Source organism: Mchenga conophoros, linkage group LG7, assembly GCF_057382185.1.
Source record: "Mchenga conophoros isolate Kocher_MC1m ecotype Shallow Benthic linkage group LG7, M_conophoros_male_GT1.1, whole genome shotgun sequence".
Classification (NCBI taxonomy): domain Eukaryota; kingdom Metazoa; phylum Chordata; class Actinopteri; order Cichliformes; family Cichlidae; genus Mchenga; species Mchenga conophoros.
The window spans coordinates 28,318,032-28,332,449 of NC_140532.1; the positions used below are offsets into that span (position 1 = coordinate 28,318,032).

Genomic DNA, 14,418 nt, shown 5'->3' on the forward strand with positions numbered 1-14,418 from the left:
GACATTTTTATTTAACTTCTTCAATCACAACAGTATATTTGAACATACACAATAGTTTATTTTTAGCTTACAAACATCTGAGCATAAAGTGCTGACAAGGAACCCTGGTGTAAACATTAAAATGAAAGTCAGTACAATGTGCAGATTGCAGAAATATACATAAAAAAATCAGTGGCTTTACCACACTCAGTTTTTCGACATCTGTGAACTACTAGACAGTCATTCAATTAAAAAATAATATTAAATAAATAAAACTAATAAATAAAAAATACACACATCTTACTGATCTCTGCAGTCAGTAACATTACACATAAAGTTCAAACATAATAGCAATTGTATAAACACACACACAAACACGCCTTTAAAGTTTAAAGGCGTGAAATTGGACGGTCTAGCCTTCTGAATCAGAAGGCTAGTTCTGATTAGCGTCACCGCTGTCTCGGTGGAGTTTAATAAACTCGGCCGTCTGCTTCTTGCTATCTAAAATATAACCAGACACTGGTGTAAATTCTCGACTGTCTCATACTTCTGTTTAATAAGTTTTCTGTTTGACGTTTAGTCAGCTGTGTGAAAACCAAGGAGGAACCCACCCGGGGGATTAATAGTTTTATTTTATCTAATCTAATAACTTTAATCTCAGCCAAACCGATTTACTCACGAACAAACAAAACACTGAAAAAAGCCCAACAATAACATTTTTAGGTTGTCTAAGTGACTTATATATTACGTTTAACCCGAGCAGCGAAACTCCGCGGTGATCTGAAAATGATGTGCCGGGAGTTGTGCCGTTCTCGGCCGCATCAGTAACCCTCGAGCTCCCGGCTAGCTGTCGAGCTGGTGGGTAGCAGACGCCTCTGAAAACGTCGAAGCACTTTTACAAATATGGGATATCTTGATAAACCGAGCAGATATTTGATGTTTACACAACTACTTTCTCGCCTGAAAATATGTTAAAAGTTTATTTTGTGACCCAGAAAGATTAGTATGAGTAATTTTAAAACTTAGTAGCGGCCGCCATTGCTGGAAACTGGAGTTTGGCTGGGCCGCGCTATGAATTCTGGGATATGGTAGTAATTTGGACAGCCTTCGGCGCGTCGCTGTGACGTAATCGGTCTACAAATGCGGCCTCAGGAGGATGCAGCCCATGAATTTGGACATGTCCAGAGTATAATCGCAGCCTTTGCGGTTAGAAAATTGCACTTGATCATGTCGCGATATTATCGCAAATGCGATATATCGTTCAGCCCTACTTCCGGTACTACAAAATGACACGGGCACATGTTACCAATGCAGTCCTTAACACTCTAAACTGGTGTTTCATGTTTGTATTTCTTTAATTAGACCTGCAGCTTTTACTTTAAAGCTGATTCCTCTGATTCAACATGAGTCTTTATCACCAAGCACAACAACAACACAACAAACTGTTGTATTCAGGTATATTTCTAAAGAACAGGAAAGCTGCTGAGTGCAAATGTAATAGCAAAATGTGAATTTGTGTCTATGTAGACAACAACATGTGATTTTTCACTGATTTATCACAGTTAACTGTATTATCACAAACAGACTGTATGCCAATAGCAGACTGGCTGTGTCTTATGGCAACATTTATGTCAGGTCTCAGTGGGTGTTGCTGTGCTGGACTAACTTTGAGGACATAATTTGCAATTGAAAAAGGTGAGAAATTATAATATAGGTTATTGCAATACTCAGCATGTCACAAAGAGTTAAAAATCGCAATATCATTGGACACTCAATCATATATTATTGGGTGTCCGATGATTCCCACTAGGGCTGGGCCATATCATACCATTCACGGTAATACTGGTATAATGTTGGGCAACGATAAGAAAATGAAATATCGCGAAAGAATATGGGTAAAACGCGCATGCGCAATACCTTTGATTTCATACGCACATGACGGAAAAAGCATGCCGGCGGCAAAGAACGAGAAGGGCGAAAGCGGATCGTTGAATGAAACGGATGAACCAGAATTGGTTTGTAAAAATGCTGCAACGTCAGTGGTGTGGAACTGGTTTAGCTTTCGTCCGTCGAATACACAACAAAGCACTATTTTTGGTAGAGGATGCTTGCGGGCCGTCGTTATTATAGTGTTTTTTGGAAAATACGGCACACTTAAAATCAATCCTGTGATTTTTCTGAAAATCGACAGTGCCCCTTATAATCCCGTGTGCCTTATGTATGAATTCTGGTTGTGTTTACTGACCTCGAAACTATTTTATGTGGTACACGGCGCTCGAAAATCTGTCAAATGTTTTAGTACGACTTTGCTAAGCTACAAACACGCACCGCTTGATGGATTGTCGGAGCATTACGGTTATCGTAGGCAGGAGCCTCGTGGAGTGATACGTACTGTGCTTCAACATAATATTACCGTATTGTGTGTGTATAACCTCTTTTTAAGTTTTGTAGATATTATACATGGTTATGCTGAGGATATGTTGGCCAATTTCCACTGGAAATGCCTTTTGGTTAAACTGTCAGCAAGGAATTTGCTTTTGCACTGTTAAATTTTTATATAACTTTAATGCACATAAAAAAACAACTGCTTGTTTAAGTGAAAATACATTGATGTTTTTTTGGTTTTTTTTGCACTAATAAAGTTGTGGAGTTGTAAAGTATTTTGTCTAGTGTCAATTAGGGCTGGGCCATATTATACCGTTCACGGTAATACCGGTACAAAGCTAGGCAACAATAAGAAAATGACATATCGCGACAGAGTATGGGTAAAACGCGCATGCGCAGCGCCGAAAAAGCACGGAGAATGCACGGTAACGGAAAATGTGAATGGGGAAAGTAGATTGTTGAGTGAAACGGATGAGCCAGAATTGTTTTGTAAAAATGGTGCAGCTAAACTGGTTTGGTGTTTGTCCAACAGATACACAACAAAGCACTTTTTTTTTTGTAGAACATGCAAGCGGGCCGTCGTTATTGCCGTATTTGTCAGACTAAGGTGCTTGTAAATCTGGGAGTAATCTGGGTCCTAAACTCTGTCCTTTAATAAAGTCCCGAAGTCAAACGAACATCCCTGAGAGTTTAAAACTGTCTAAATACTTTTATCTTTAATGAAATGATCAGCATTGCTGCTTTACCAGGTGTAACTATGAAGTTTAACATCCAGGCATCCATGAAAATAGAATTCATTACATTTAACGGAGTTAGAAGTTGGCGGAAGCTAGCTCGCTAGTTTCGCTAGTTACCTAAACATGGTATAGCATGTTCTGACTGAGAGATTTCTGAAAAAATTCAAATGTACAGCTCTGCTATCATTTCTAACATAAATGAAGACAGGAAACTAAACAGCAGTGACGTTTGTAGGGTTACTGAAGTTGGGCTAGCTGGTATATAACGAGGCTAGCGACACAGCTGTGTTAGCATAACATAAACTGTGAAGCTCAAGGATGAACGCTAACACTTTTCCACTCGATAAAAGTTAACGTGAAGGTTCCAAATGCAATCGCATGGCAGGATGCTGTAAATGGACCAAACTTCAGTCAGGAGAACAACTGAGATAATCCATCCACAATACGAGGTTAGTCATTAATATACTGCAACAACATGGGAATAGAGCAGCTGTGATAGAATACAGCATTAATGAATCAATGGTACAGAAGTGGAGGAAGCAAGAAGAATGAGTTGAATAAAGTTTGATTTATCTGACTGCTTTGTTTTGCTTAATGTGCCTTATAACCCCATGCACCTTATCGGGGCTCTAGAGTGCGACCAATTTGGTCGCAAATATGACCAAATTTTTCAGTGGTGCGACTAAAAAAAATTTTTGGTTGCACCTGTGCGACCAACTGTTCGGGTAGCAAAAAAATAAATAAATCTGCAACCTTCCCTGTGGTCAATGTCACTACCCGATCCGTACCGGAAACCCGATCGGTACCCCGCATGCGCGAAAGGTTTCTACTTCCGGTCGTAGCGTTTTACGATAGTTATGGGTCAGAGTATCTGTTAAGATGTTAAGAATAACAAGTATATCTTAAAATGTTTGCAATAATGAAGCATTTCAGTACAATGTAGACAAAAACGAAAAATAAAAAGAAAGTTACGGATCAGGACTCTCCGATCCTTACTGCGCATGTGTAAAGTCTGACCGTACAAATCGGGTCTACCCGATCCGTACCGCGCATGTGCAGATGTTTTCTTCTTCTTCTGCTCGTTTAATGGCAGTTTACTCCCCAGTGTACGAGGATACCGCCACCTGCTGACCGAGCGAATAAACCCTATTATAAACTGAATTATCGTCATTACAAACGTGTGTTAAATCTGATTTAGCGATAGTCGAGTGTGTTTATGCTTGTCTGTGAGGAGAGGATTGTTGGAATAGTGATGATGATGTGCGCTATCACTGTCAATTGTCAGTAAACACTTCATCTGGCTGATGAATCTACACGTGAGATATTACAAAGTCTGCATTATTAACTCTGTAATTAGGCGCCGTTCTTCTTATTTTATGGCGCTGTTGCTCAATCGGGGGACACTCTCTGTTGAGGAGAAAAGCATGAATTTCTTTGTATACGGATTATCCATTGTTTAAATGTCCCGGGCAGTCGAAAAGGAGGCAGAGCTGTTGAGAAATGCTAGGAGCTAACTGGGCGATAACCGTATCATTCAAATATATTGAATGTCGCAATGTTGGCAAAGAGAGGAAGTGACGTAAGATTTGCGCATGCGGGGTACCGATCGGGTTTCCGGTATGGATCGGGTAGTGACAGTCAACAACAGACACACATTATGCCCCTATCGTGGACTAAACCAATCACAGATAGTAAGGGGCGGGACCTCTCTGATTGGCTGTGGTCCAGTTGAAAGTGCAGGTGGAAGTGGGAGGTGAGTAGCTTGAATAAAGCGATATCAATTCATTAAATCCTGAATCGACTTTTAAATATAACTGTGTTTTGCCAGAAACGCCAGATTAAAGCTCACAAAACCATTTCAACAACAACCAAACAGCAGATGAGAGCAGGTACACGGTCTCCACACAAAGACGTAAACACAGAACGGACCGACGCATCAGAATCAACTTTGTCTTTCTTGGCTTTCTCACCCGACGGCCCGTAGACGGACACGCTGTCGGAGCTTAGCGGTTCTGATGTGTCCGGTCCGCGCTGTGTTTACGTCTTTTTGTGCTGATTCTGAGCTGCAGGTTTTGTCTCTCCAACCAAAATTCACAGAGCCAGCAGCAAAAGAAGCAGCAAACTGCGCTTCACATTTGATCAATGTCGTCATGAATTTTGCTGTTTTGCTTCCACGACTATTAAAATCACACTCCATGCACAGCTAGCTCTCTCTCTATACTTCAAGAACAGTTTCCTGTCTCCAATCTCTGTTTTCTGTATTATTCATTCACTTATTACCCACCAGTCTACCGTTGTTTACAGCGCTGTGGCTGCTGTCTTTTTCTATTCTTTTTTTCACTTAAATGACCTCGGACAAGAAAGCCTATTTTTTTTCTGTTGTTCAGTACTGAAAAAATTTAAACTTTATATGCAGAACATTGTAGAATATTTTTAAGGTTATCTGCTATAAAAAGCCAGACCAGGCCTTCATGTTTTTCTGTGTTACTTTCACACAAAGGCACCTGCTGTGATGTTCACAATTCTGATGAAGTCACTGATACATGATCAGAATTATAATATTTCTGACTGTCTGAGGCTAAGTTGAATCGAATCGGGACTTTGAAAACCGGAATCGAATGGATTATAGAAATCAGTGATGATACCCAGCCCTAGTGAGCAGCCTAGGCACGACAGAAGTGGATGTAGCTGCAATAGGAAAAGAACTATTGCTAACTTTTCTGTTATGTTAAGGCCTGATCCTTCTGAAATTCATAGCCAGTGCTCTGACACGGTGTCATCAATCTTTGAATGGTGAAAAAGCACAGTGTATCCAGAAAAACACATTAAATTATATAAATTATTATAAAATTTGTGTGTGCCTAACTTTTGTGCCAGTACGCCTAACTTTTTAAAGTTAGGTGTACCGGTACGCCCATGGCAAAAAGTTAGTCTAGAGCCCTGCTTATGGTCCAAAAAATACGTATTTGACTTTTTTATTTGGCACACTGCAGTTGAATGTTGCAAAGCACCTCTTTTTAACATCAGTGGATATTATACATGGTTATGGCTCAGGATATGTCAGCCCATTTATACTGGAAATGCATTTTGGTTAAACTTTCAGCAAGGAATTTGCATTTGCACTGTTACATTTTTATATAGCTTTAATGCATATAAAAACAGCTACTTGTTTAAGTAAAATGAGTGGATGGGTGTTTTTTGTGCTAGTAAAGTTGTGGAGTTGTATTTTGTCTCACAGAAATTATATAGTCAGTTATATCGTTATCGCAAATTTTCAAATGTATATCGTGATAAATATTTTTGGTCATATCGCCCTGCTCTACTTCCCACCTCGAAAAGTACTCTGCAAAATAGTCAAGAAACCTGCTGAAGGTGGAAGAAGCAAATTTGTTTGACTTGAGGCAAAAACACAAAAATATGTTGTCGAGATTGACCAGGTGACAAAGGAAAGAGATACGAGGAGCTGATGTGACCCAATGACATCACTCATTGTGTGTTGATGACATGAAGAGCAAACGGCGGAGGAGAGTCAGTGATGTTTACTCTCTGACATGTCCTCACAGTGCAGAAACTGTGTTATCCTTTAACCCACAGATGTTGAGCTCACCGTCTCATTTGATCTCTGAACCCACGTCTGTGTGTGCGTTGGTTAAAAACACTAAAAATGGTTCTTTGAGCTTTTATCAGTAAAATAAAGGTTCACCTTTTACTTGTGTGTGTGTGTGTGTGTGTGTCTCAACCCGGTCAGTCTGCCTGCAGAGCCTGCTGCAAAGCATGCTGGGAGCAGTGGGGGCTGCCCCTCCCTTCTTTGCCTATGTGTGTTTCTGGGCTGTGATTGGCTGCCTGAGAGCCCAGCTGACTGCACTCTGTCTCTCAGACGGAGAGAGAGGCAGGCTGATGGAGGCGAACGCGATGGGGTGAGCTGCCATTTTCTGTCTTTATCCTCTATCCCTCCATCCTTTTTCCTCCTTTGTATCTGCCAAGGAAGAGGAGGTGGACGGGAGGAAGTAGGAGGGGGGAGAGCGGAGGGAGGGTGGAGGTTTGGGGGGGAGTTCCTTTCATTGTGCTGTTGTCGTTCTCCAGAGGATTTAATTCATCCTCTGTTTGTGCTGCAGACGAGGAGGAGGAGGAGGAGGAGGAGGAGGAAGGGGGGGGGGGGGTCGTTGAGAGACTGAGAGGATTGAGGGGGTGGGTGGGGGGTGATGATGGAGGGATGAAGAGGAGGAGGTTCAGAGATGATGGAAAGAGGAGGGAGAGAAAATGGCGTCTGGCTGGTGCAGGAAAGAAGAGATGTTGTCTGTCCTAGTTATTGATTGCTGTGTCAACGGCAATAATCAGCACCTGGATCAATAACTTTACCAGTATCATATGGTGTACTGTTATTTTAGTACTGTATGTAGTACTGCTGGATTCTTTGTTGGTGCAGCAAGTTCAATTTGATCTTCTGATTGTTCAAACCTGATCAGTGTGATCAGATATTTATGGATTGGTGCTGCAGAGGTCAGTGTGTCGCCTCACAGCAGGAAGGTTCCTGGTTCAGCTGGCACCAATCCTTTTGTGTGCAAAGGTTTCATTATGTATATCCCATCTAGTTAAGGGCACCCTGTTAGGTTATCTGTTGATTCTGTGGTTGTGGCGTAGATAAAGCACTGTGATTGGTCAGTAAGAGGTCAAACTATTTGTGCAGGTGGAGCTGAGAGGCTCCGCCCTCCCTCATTGTAACTGCGTTAGGACCTCCTGTGCTGATTGGCCGTCCTGTCACCAGGCAGGCAAATAGCTTGTTTTAATTACAATTTAGATGTTTCTATATTTAGCTCTGAAGATCATCAATAATCTAAGCTCTCTGTAATTTCAATTATTGACATGAAAGATCAGCTGACCCTCCAGATGTGATGTCATCATTGTGCCGAATTCATTTTAAGGTTAAACAGGAAGTGATGTCATATGTTTACAGTGGGGCAAAAAAGTATTTAGTCAGCCACCGATTGTGCAAGTTCCCCCACCAAAATGATGACAGAGGTCAGTAATTTGCACCAGAGGTACACTTCAACTGTGAGAGACAGAATGTGAAAAAAAAATCCATGAATCCACATGGTAGGATTTGTAAAGAATTTATTCGTAAATCAGGGTGGAAAATAAGTATTTGGTCAATGACAAAAATACAACTCAATACTTTGTAACATAACCTTTGTTGGCAATAACAGAGGTCAAACGTTTACTATAGGTCTTTACCAGGTTTGCACACACAGTAGCTGGTATTTTGGCCCATTCCTCCATGCAGATCTTCTCGAGAGCAGTGATGTTTTGGGGCTGTCGCCGAGCAACACGGACTTTCAACTCCCGCCACAGATTTTCTATGGGGTTGAGGTCTGGAGACTGGCTAGGCCACTCTAGGACTTTCAAATGCTTCTTACGGAGCCACTCCTTTGTTGCCCGGGCGGTGTGTTTTGGATCATTGTCATGTTGGAAGACCCAGCCTCGTTTCATCTTCAAAGTTCTCACTGATGGAAGGAGGTTTTGGCTCAAAATCTCACGATACATGGCCCCATTCATTCTGTCCTTAACACGGATCAGTCGTCCTGTCCCCTTGGCAGAAAAACAGCCCCATAGCATGATGTTCCCACCCCCATGCTTCACAGTAGGTATGGTGTTCTTGGGATGCAACTCAGTATTCTTCTTCCTCCAAACACGACGAGTTGAGTTTATACCACAAAGTTCTACTTTGGTTTCATCTGACCACATGACATTCTCCCAATCCTCTGCTGTATCATCCATGTGCTCTCTGGCAAACTTCAGACGGGCCTGGACATGCACTGGCTTCAGCAGCGGAACACGTCTGGCACTGTGGGATTTGATTCCCTGCCGTTGTAGTGTGTTACTGATGGTGACCTTTGTTACTTTGGTCCCAGCTCTCTGCAGGTCATTCACCAGGTCCCCCCGTGTGGTTCTGGGATCTTTGCTCACCGTTCTCATGATCATTTTGACCCCACGGGATGAGATCTTGCGTGGAGCCCCAGATCGAGGGAGATTATCAGTGGTCTTGTATGTCTTCCATTTTCTGATGATTGCTCCCACAGTTGATTTTTTCACACCAAGCTGCTTGCCTATTGTAGATTCACTCTTCCCAGTCTGGTGCAGGTCTACAATACTTTTCCTGGTGTCCTTCGAAAGCTCTTTGGTCTTGGCCATGGCGGAGTTTGGAGTCTGACTGTTTGAGGCTGTGGACAGGTGTCTTTTATACAGATGATGAGTTCAAACAGGTGCCATTCATACAGGTAACGAGTGGGGGACAGAAAAGCTTCTTACAGAAGACGTTACAGGTCTGTGAGAGCCAGAGATTTTCCTTGTTTGAGGTGACCAAATACTTATTTTCCACCCTGATTTACGAATAAATTCTTTACAAATCCTACCATGTGGATTCATGGATATTTTTTTTCACATTCTGTCTCTCACAGTTGAAGTGTACCTCTGGTGCAAATTACTGACCTCTGTCATCATTTTAAGTGGGGGAACTTGCACAATCGGTGGCTGACTAAATACTTTTTTGCCCCACTGTAGCTGATCTGGGGGTTACACTTAGAATCACATGACCAAATTATCAGGTGCTCTTACAGATCAAAAATGTCATTGGTGAGCTGTGTGCTGCAGTAAAATACAACATTGCTCAGCTCAGGTCTTGTTCTGACATATGGCATAGAAACTAAACATTTAACAGTGTTTCCTGAAAACCCTCTCTTGTCTCATCATTTCCTAATTACATTTAATTTTACAATAATGGATTCCACAGCAGTGGGAGTAGATGTCATCAAAGTAGATTTCTTTCTGAAAGTGCTGTAACTAAGCTTAAGAATGTAATTCACTCGCTGTTATCATCTTCAATGCTTTGTATCAACACAAAGCAGAGCAGCTACCTGAACGCTACTCCAACAGAGGTTGGTTATCTTGTTAATAATTTTACCTCCTCACTATGTATGGATACTGTAGCTCCAGTGAAAAAGAGAGCCTTAAATCTGAAGTACTTGTCGCCCTGGTTTAACCTTCAAACGCGCACCTTGAAGCAGATAACTCGTAAGCTGGAGAGGAAATTCTAAATCATTAATTTAGAATTTAGCCTGGAAAGTAATTAAAATTACCCTGGGTGGGTAGGGGGTGGCAGCAGTCTTCCACTCCAACCTCTGGAGCCAGACAGCATTTTAATTCATTTTAAAGCAGGATGCTTAACCTTGTCCACCCTAGTTGAAAAACTGAAAAAACACTGTTAATTCTTATTATCTATCGTCCACGTGGGCCTTACACAGAGCTTATGTCTTATTTAATGTTTAGGTCAAACAAAATGCAATGTTCTGAAGACAGTTTAATATGTCAATTAGTGATGTCCAGCAGGTGAAAATGCAAGCTCCATGAACACGCACAGCTGTGGATTCCAGCTGCTTCGATGTTATATGTATGATTTCTATACATTTTACGTCAGATAAAAACTTTGGTTGTAAGCTTCAGATAATTATTTAATAAAAGCTAGATATTTTAAATGAGAATGAGAAAGTATTTCTTTGTGCCCCCCTTTCCCTGTTAATGCCCTACCTGGCCCCCTGGCAAAACTTTGCTAGACCCGCCCCTGCACAGTTACCAGCTGTCAGCTACTTAGAAATAAAGGATCCTGGTGTTATTTGTCTCTCAGAAACAGTTCATAACTTCCCTACAACTCATTCATGTCACCTGTTCAGCTCTGATGATTCAGTAAGGACATCTCCTGGTTTCATCTTCATGTTTCCCTCTCACCAGATAACCAAACCAATATCATGACCAGCAGCTTTACAGCTGTGGCTCCAGCAAACATCAGCTACTAGAAAGTAATATTAAATACATTCTAACAAAAGCTGATCAAGCTTAAACGTGCTGCTGTTGTTTAGCGCGACATCTGCTGGTTTCCTCTTTCTGGCGCAAAGTGGGCGATAAACAAACAAGAGAGACGATCAGCTGATCATTGATCCGTTTGTAACTCCGAAATGACAACACAGGCACGGCTTCTTCAAGACGGGCGCTTCGCTGCATTTATTGAACGCCGTGAAAACTACAAACATAAAACACAAAGGCTTTAAGCGCTTCAGTCTATCAAAAGTAACACTTGTGCTTTAACAACAAAAATTACCTCGTGGCCGCCTGCCACTTCGGAGGTCCTAGAAGAATAGCTTTACAGTCTTGTGCATTCTAAATTAAAACATAAAATAATTAGAACACCATACATTACAAATTTTCACAATATCACAATACAGTTATGGCAAATGACAAATACCTTGTACCACTGGTAGACTAACCAGGCCTTTGCAGATAGCTCGCTGGACTCCTTAGCGTGATTATTAAACGTGGGCTCACAGCCTATACTATCACGCCCAAACCTCGCGATAATAGCGGTGTAACAAAACTGGTTCTTTGTGACAAGATAAACACACCCTTACAATATTGACCACAGAAACGTACGAGCAAGAACATTTTAACTGCTAGAACCATCTATTAAACTTCTTTATACATAAGCCATTTCTGTGACACTTACACCGTTTCATGATTGAAGTAGCAACAGGAGAGGGAGGGGAGAGAATGAGAGAAGAAGAGGCAGCTGTGCAACGTAACGACAGAATAAATCCAGCTTTGTGTCTTTTTCCAATCAAATCAAATCAAATCACTTTTATTGCCACATCACATGTGCAGGTACATTGGTACAGCACATGTGAGTGAAATTCTTGTGTGCGAGCTTCACAAGCAACAGAGTTGTGCAAAATACAATAACGTAAACAAGCAAAATACAAGAATGGCTACATCTGAAACTAATAAATATATGTACAATATATAATAGTATATGCATTTCTGGATGTGTATACTAAATATTTTTCTGTGTGTGTGTGTGTGTGTGTGTGTGTGTGTGTGTGTACACATATTTTACAAATTAAATAGAGTAAACAATGAATAGAATATATAAAATAAATAAAATAAAATATACAGAGTGAGACATGTGCAAAACAGTGGCATTTATATACAGTGTGGAGTGCATAATGTTGAAGTTCCAGTAGTGAAGCTGAGGTGTCTATGACGTGTTCAGCAGTCTGATGGCCTGGTGGAAGAAGCTGTCTCTCAGTCTGCTGGTACGGGACCGGATGCTGCAGAACCTCCTTCCTGATGGAAGTAGTCTGAACAGTTTATGGCTGGGGTGACTGGAGTCCTTGATGATCCTCCCCGCTTTCCTCAGGCACCGCTTCCTGTAGATGTCTTGGAGGGAGGGAAGCTCACCTCCAATTATCCGTTCAGAGCACCGCACTACTCGCTGGAGAGCTTTGCAGTTGTAGGCGGTGCTGTTGCCGTACCAGGTGGTGATGCATCCAGTGAGGATGCTCTCAATGGCACAGTGATAGAAGGTCCTGAGGATGCGGGGGCTCATGCCGAATCTTTTCAGTCTCCTGAGAAAGAAGAGGCGCTGCTGCGCCTTCTTCACTGTTTTGTTTGTGTGTACTGACCACGTAAGATCCTCAGCCAGATGTACACCAAGGAACCGGAAGCTGCTCACTCTCTCCACAGCAGCGCCGCTGATGGTGATGGGGGTGTGTACTTCTCTGCACCTCCGGAAGTCCACTATCAACTCCTTTGTCTTTGCGACGTTGAGGGTGAGATGGTTGTCTTGACACCAGTGGGTCAGGGCGCTGACCTCCTCCCTGTAAGCCGTCTCATCACCATTGGTGATAAGACCCACCACTGTAGTGTCGTCCGCAAACTTCACAATGATGTTGGAGTTGTTAGTGGCTGTGCAGTCGTAGGTGTAGAGTGAGTATAGGAGAGGGCTCAGTACACACCCCTGTGGAGCACCAGTGTTCAGTGTGACGGGGGATGAGGTGATGCTGCCCAGTCTGACTACTTGGCGTCTGTCAGACAGGAAGCTAAGGATCCAGCTGCAGAGGAAGCTGCTCAGTCCTAGATCCTGCAGTTTCCTGTCCAGCTTCGAGGGAACGATGGTATTGAATGTTGAGCTGTAATCTACAAACAGCATCCTCACATACGTGTCTCTCTTCTCCAGGTGTGACAGGGCAGTGTGTAGTGTCAGGGCTATGGCATCATCAGTGGACCTGTTGTGGCGGTATGCAAACTGTAGAGGGTCCAGTGAGTCGGGTAGTGCAGAGCAGATGAAGTCCCTGACCAGCTTCTCGAAGCATTTGCTTACGATGGGGGTCAGGGCTACAGGTCGCCAGTCGTTCAATGAGGAGATGGTGGAGGATTTGGGTACAGGGACGACGGTGGCCATTTTGAAGCAGGCTGGGACTACAGACAGAGAGAGGGAAAGGTTGAAGATGTGCGTGAACACTCCAGCCAGCTGAGCCGCGCATGACTTGAGGACGCGGCCGGGAATCCCGTCCGGACCAGTAGCTTTGCGTGCGTTCACCTTCCTGAAGCACCTCCGCACATCCTCCTCAGACACAGTGTGCGCACTGACGTCATCCGCGGTGCGCACACTGTCCGGTCTCACCCCCATTCTAGCTGAATTACGGGACAAACTGTTCCTTTTCAGCTCAACACGAAACGCGTAACATTTTCTCTGAATGCGGGACGATTCCGTCTTTTTACGGGACGGTTCAACATCAGTAACATCAAAGCAGCCACCTAGCTGTATAGAAACTCCGTCATGCTAGCTAGTAGTGATATGCAATACCACTGATTTCCTTTCCAATCCGATACCAAGTAAAATTCAGGGTGGTATCGACGATACTAATCCGATATGATACTTTGTACAAAAACGTATTTTATTTATTGCATCTTTTATTGTATCTCAAATTATAGCGTCATAATGATTACAGGACATCAGATTACTTGTTCTTACCTAATAATGCAGAATTAATCATATAGAAATAAAAAACCTGAAGTTGTGCGCTATTTGAACACCTTGCTCGCCTGCAGCACTAAAGGACTCCGTGAGAGACGTTTGTCTTGCCCTAGCAGCACCTGTCCCTGTCCACTCCTCCTCTTCAGTTCACCTCAACATACGATCGTCTTTTTCTGTGATATGATTTGCTCTGAGATGTTTGACAAGGTTAGTGGTGTTGCCACAACACCTCACTTTCTTGCCACATGTATCGCAAACCACGTCTCGGCTGTTTGTGGATGTAAAATACGTCCACACATGACTCCATTTATGTTCAGCCATTGTTGTGAGTGCGCACGCCAAGGGGCTGCGAGGCATTTATACAGCCGTATTTCGCACATGACTATGAAAGGTGGAAGAGGAAGTAGTTCCTTCCAATGTAGACAATCCGAATGATATAGTTTCTTTCCACTGTGT

General features: G+C 42.6%; 1 protein-coding gene across 6 annotated transcripts in view; it reads left to right on the forward strand.

Moving 5' to 3' along the window:
• Positions 1-14,418, forward strand: part of apc (APC regulator of WNT signaling pathway) — a 31,078-nt gene that overhangs the window by 2,262 nt on the left and 14,398 nt on the right. Inside the window, exon 1 of one of the 6 annotated variants that reach the window (XM_085283263.1) lies at positions 6,876-7,018. The exons of the other annotated variants lie outside the window; for them this stretch is intronic. The gene's annotated coding sequence lies outside the window, so the exon portion shown is untranslated. Of the gene's footprint in view, positions 1-6,875; positions 7,019-14,418 lie in introns of those variants that run through there. 6 annotated transcript variants of the gene reach the window in all.